This window comes from Abramis brama, assembly GCF_963993115.1.
Source record: "Abramis brama genome assembly, chromosome: 5".
Taxonomy (NCBI): Eukaryota; Metazoa; Chordata; class Actinopteri; order Cypriniformes; family Leuciscidae; genus Abramis; species Abramis brama.
Window position 1 is genome coordinate 13,448,581 of NC_139967.1, and position 6,000 is coordinate 13,454,580.

General features: G+C 40.3%; 1 long non-coding RNA gene across 1 annotated transcript; it reads left to right on the top strand.

Moving 5' to 3' along the window:
• Positions 1-2,220: 2,220 nt before the first annotated feature.
• On the top strand, positions 2,221-4,231 carry LOC311082370. The gene is made up of 3 exons (XR_014606122.1): positions 2,221-2,505; positions 3,516-3,550; positions 3,854-4,231. It is a non-coding gene; the product is annotated as an uncharacterized lncRNA (long non-coding RNA).
• Positions 4,232-6,000: the final 1,769 nt, after the last annotated feature.

Here is a 6,000-nt window from a genome sequence, read left to right on the forward strand (position 1 = left end):
TGATTATAAATTGTGGGAGGTGTTTGATTGTAAAAAGAGCTATTAAAATTATAAGCACAATGATCCGCGCAAGAGACGTTGACCCTGTTCCCATGGCGGCGCGCATTCGGAAACAGACTGCAACTAGACAAGCAAACTATACTTTGGGTTTCATGTGAGCGTCTAAACGATCAAATACAGACAAAAATATGGCTAAATGACCGGTTTGGAGATTCACTTTAACACAGTTTATGTCTTAAATGGGAGCTGGTTGTGGAATAGTTGGGAGAAAATGTGTATTATTAGATCTGCATTAAAGTGGCAGCGTCTAATAAACCTGCGAATGATTACACCTTTAATGTGAATAAAACAACTAAAGGCAAAGAGAAAATTTCTCCCAGCTCTTGAATGAATAACTTTAGCTTTAATGAGCATTAATCTATCTATAATAAACTATGCTGTGTTATTTTACATTTGATTACTTTATTAGATTTCTAGCATATTATTATGGATACTTATATCCTGATCATAACTGGGATAGATGTGCATGTATATAATTTGCATATAGTGGTGTCCCATTTCATAGGGAAAGATCTTCAACTCCACTTCCCCTCGTTGAGGGGACTTTACTTTTGAGGGCACTCAAAACCAAGTGGAAGTTTTAAGGGGGGAGAAATGGGACAGGGCCTTAATCTCCTTTCCGTTAGAGACATTTGAATGTGAGATTATGGAAACGAGATCTAAATTTTGCGGACCCCTCAGGTCGGGAAATAAAGTGGGTGAACACAGAGTGTATTTTAAGCGGTTGCTGAATAGAACCTTGTGGGAGCGGGATGGAAAAAAACAGTCCCGCGCATGACCTTCCTGGTCCGTGTACTTTTTGTTCATTTCATTTCCTGTTTGGAATGGAATAACGAGAAATGAAAACCAGCTCGTTTATTCGTTTTTTAGTTTAGTTTAAAAAACGAAAAATGAGATTTTGGCTCGATTTTTCATTTTTCGTTTGTGGTTTACAAATCGGTTTATGGGTTCAATATTTCATTTGCACATGTGGGCGGTGCTTAAACGCCCCTTTCATCTGATTGGTCAAAACGCTCCGCCTTCAGTAGGCTACGAGCCCCAGATAGCAATTACATTTGGCCCAGATCCGTTTTAAGCCCCTTGCCTCCGTTTCTATCTTAGAGACGTTTTCTGATTGTGAACCAGATCCGTGCCAGATAGAGGTTTCAGCTTAAACATTCTAACTGCCATCAGTTCAGTATTTATATCATTTTACAGATCTGGCCCAGATCACTTTTCCCATAGGTAACCGAAAGACATTAGCTGTGTCTGACACTGATTTGGTCCAGATCTGCAATATGAATCTGAGCCGATACTGTTTTCACATAGGCTACACTGGTGTGGCCCGAATCTGTGATCTGAGCCGACTGCATTTAAAAAAGGGCTAAAAACTGCTCTGGCCCATATCTGCAAAACGGATTTGAGCCAACACTGTTTTGACAGAGACTACCTGATGTGGACCACATCCGAAATACTTTTCTCAAACTGTGTGAAGAACTCCGTGGAATAAACATTTTCAAAACAACATGGTTACCTGTCTGCATTTTTTTTTTTCTATCTAGAGCATGAGATAAATGCATTGTCATTAAGCTGAGCAATATTATCAGTGTTCAAAAACTATACAGCAACATTTTGTGATGCTATAAGGTCCGTTACAGCACACACTGTAAAAAATTTAATTTTACAGGTAATTGTCTGTATTTGTTTACAGATTTTTACCGTTTTGTCATTATTACAGCAAATATCTGTAAAATTTGCAGGTAATTGCTTGTATTTTGGTTTTACATCAATTTTATGTTTTTTAAAAGGAACTTGTCTGTATTTTGAGTTATGTGTAATTTTACAGAAATTATTAGGTAATATTTTACAGATTTTTTTCTGTGAAATTAGAAAACAAAGTAAAGAAGGTATAACTGCGGAAATCAGCATCTATTCAATATGTTTTCCTTACAGATTATTAAGCATGTGGGGGTTAAAGTGAGTTTTTTTAAGGTTAAATAATAGTATTTGTACATACAGTACCCTACATAGGCTACAGTAGGCCTGTATTGAATTATTTTTTATTTCACATTTTATTTTATACTCATTTTGATCATTATTTCATTGTCTTATTCTCCCATAATTTCATGTATATTTTATGAATATTTTTCCAAATCTCCGTTGCTGCACATTCAGGGCTTCGCCATTACTTTTCCGCTGTTTACTCCCGCCCACAGCGGTTAACGTTAGCTGATCAGTCCGGATCAGTCGAGTTTGGGCAAGCGGGAGATTTGAATTCAGTCTACTCTCGTGAAGTGGATTGTGAGATCAACAGTGGTTCAGAGCAATCGTATTCGTCAAGAGGCGAGCAGCCGTGAGCAGGAGTTCTGTTGTCAGTCAGTCCGTTTGGATTCTTCGGAAATAACGCCCTTTTCAGTGAGCCTTGTTCGTCACAGCAGACATCATGCCAACCGATCACCGGCTGAGGTAAGAGTCTCATTATACAAAGTTACATGTGAACGATATTTTATATTACATTTGTGTTACGTTTACAGTTTTCAAGCTAACGTTAGCATTCTTAAATGATGTTCTGTCATAACTGGCGAGAGCTGGAGGGCAAAACACTGAAAATGTAGCATCATGCGTCTTTACATTTTCCATCTGTTTTAAGAAAGATCAGTTGAACCCACATCTCAAAAGACCTAAAACAAGCTTTCGTAGACTTGTTATACATATCAAAGTCCGTTTAATTGTGTATAAAATCTTTGTTAATACGCTATAGTATCTGTCAGTAAATCAATCTCTTAAATGGCGGGACATTTTGAAACACTGCCTGGAAGCTGAAAACTCTTCTCTTAAAACATATCCTCGGTTTTAATGATAGTAACCACGTTTTGGGCGGATTTTTATTACAATTTTTAATAACCACAGTTATACTACAAACAAATAGGCCTACCATGTTTTTTTTTTGTGGTTAAACCATAGTTAATTTTCGTAAGGGTTAACATGGCTATCTCAAGACTGGTAAGAAAACGAATTCAGAAAATACTGTACTTGTTGATGATACAGGAAAGCACATGAGACTAGAATATGAACACAACATGATAAATTGCATATTCTGGCTGCATCTACTTGCCAACACGTAGCTATAGAATGCATATATGTGGCTTATAAAATAAAAGTTGATAGAATGTTTGTGTTCTGATGAAGAAATTAACGTATCTACATTTTTGATGGCCTGGGGTCATCATAGTAGCCTTTTTCATAGGATACTTTTGATCATCGGTTATGAAAATTGCATTGATCCAGATGAACAGACAGTTACACCCCTAACGTTAGGTGTCTCGTCTCAGCTCAAAACCTCACTGTTAGCCTTTCCTGCTCAGCTTCCAGATCAGTCAGTTGAGGTTTTGCATTGTCCCAGTGGAACATATTCTGACATGTGTAAATGTAATACTGAGTTGTTAATTTTTTTTTTTTTTTTTTTGTGATTTCAGGTCAAGTGGAAAGCAGAATGATCATGGCAAACAAGGTATGGGAAGAAGTAATTTAAAATATTGTAATGGCCGAGTCTTCTGATTCCATATGATTGCACTAAAAGTGGCAGAAAATTTCATTTGTTTTATACTATATTTTCCCATATGAATATTCATTTGATCCTTGTGAGGCCACTGTAGCTGCACAAGGTTTGTTTTTACTACAGTAAAACCACGATTGTGTTAGATTCCACACATCTATTTAATTTTTATTTTTTTTTGTAGCGTAACTAGGCTGTCATTTAGAAAAATGACTTTTCCTATCACTTAATGACACATATCTCTACTTTTAATTCCAGCCAGAGGATCTGACGGTTGCTGCTTGCATCTCAGCCTACCTGATGGAAAATTCTTGCTGGATGAATGACCTTCACCTTCAACTCAACCTTGCCAAGACAGAACTGCTTATGGTTTCAGCCAAACCATCCTTGCTGTGTGATCCTGCTGATTTGCCTTCTACAACATCAGAAAGATCCGGCCCTTCCTATCGGAGCCACACAACTCCTTGTCTAAGCTCTTGTTCTATCCAGACTGGACTATTGTAATGCTCTCCTGGCAGCTCTTCCAGCATCAGATCCAGATCTTCCTGCAACTGATCCAGATGCTGCAGCAAGACCTAAACTCACTGCTTCAGATCTATGTGTCTGTACATTTGCTATTATTAAGTACTTAATTAGAGATTGGTCAAAGTTGTGAAACTGGATCTGCAAAAATTAAAACTGTAAATATACAAACTTTGTATTTGAATTTATGTACTTATTGCATTTTTATACATAACTTCATAGTTATTATACACAGAAAAACTATATATTAAAAGAGAATTACTGTAGATAGACAGAGCATTATTATAAATAACTTTATGTATGCCTAGGTAGCATAGGTTACTATGATACCCTAACTGACAAAAATGCCGAAAATAAGGCAAAAGGACAATCCAGTGGTGATTTAAGCGGAATCGTAACACATCCGGCACAGCTCCGGTAGGCGGAATCGTTTCACGCACCCGTTATGCATCTGTAACGGGATGATCAGGCGGTGCTGGATCGGCGCTGGCACATATCCGCAACAACCCCTAAAAACAGACCAGAAACGGCTTTGGCCCGATGTGCGTTTGGACTCAGGAACGAGTCCGTGAGGCAGATGCGGGACAGACCCGGCTCTATCGTTTTGCGGTTGCGGCCCTGTTCCGTTACAGCGTCCAGTGGCTATCTGGGGCTTTTCTTTCTGTCAGGCAGAATAAGAGTCAGTACGAGTGCGGCACTGACACATGCACTTTAATAAAATAATGTCTGAAACCACCACTCACTGTTAACTACGCACAATATTTGAAGCAGAAGTATGTTGCTGGTCACGTAATTCGTGCTGCTGCAAGTGTAGTACCCTCACCGCCTGATGAGGGGAGATATATGTATATATTAACACAGGACACGGAGCTGCTGCTGCTTCACTTATCAGAGTCTGTATTGTTTTTTTATACAATGTAAAACGTACTCGGTTACCTAATGTAACCTCGGTTCTCTCTAGAAGAGGGAACGAGTATTGCGTAAGTAGCTTACGCTTCGGGAAGTTCTCTTTCTTCGAGATCTGAAGCCAAAAAATTATCCTTAATTTTGCATTTATTGTCAACGCAGTGCAGCGGCAGGCAGACCAAAGCAAGCTGTATAAGCGTGCTCATTGGCTGCCAGGCGGCAACTGCTTAAGCCTACCAGTGAGCCCGGCGTGACGTCACACCCGGCGTGACGCTTCGCGCCCTCCGCACCCTTCTAACCGTCAAGAAGGGTGTGACCAGTGTGTATATATTGAGGGCTCACAGGCTGAACTCTGGTTTTCATAGTCTGAAGCGCAAAAGCTCGTGGCGCGTCACGGCAGGTTACGCAATACTCGTTCCCTCTTCTAGAGAGAACCGAGGTTACATTAGGTAACCGAGTACGTTCTCTTGCGAGAGGTTCTCTCGTATTGCGTAAGTAGCTTATGCTTCGGGAACCCATTGTCAACGCCGTGCGCGCCGAGCATCCAACACATGAATCCCAGGGAGACCGGGGAAAAACATAACGTTGAAACAGTTGGCCGGTCGGGCCCACACCTGTACTAAGCACTTCACTTCACATAAATGATAGAGCGGCATAGCCGGTCTGTATACATCAGTGGAAATGGTGTGGCCGGCAGCGCGGGCCCACACAGTGCATAAACACGTATAGGGAAAGGGAATAGAGCAGAAACACTGGTCTATTTGTGGAAAAGAATCCTTCCCCTGGTGCCAACCAGAAAATTAACCAGTATGTGGACATAGTCTGCGCATAAGCGACTGGGCAGCATACATGCCACTTATACTGATAACAGTTTAGCCTGCAGGGCGGGAACTTCCAGGTTATAAAACCTCACGAATGTAGATGGGGAGGCCCAGCCCGCCGCCATACAAATATCGTGAATAGAAATTCCGCTGGAC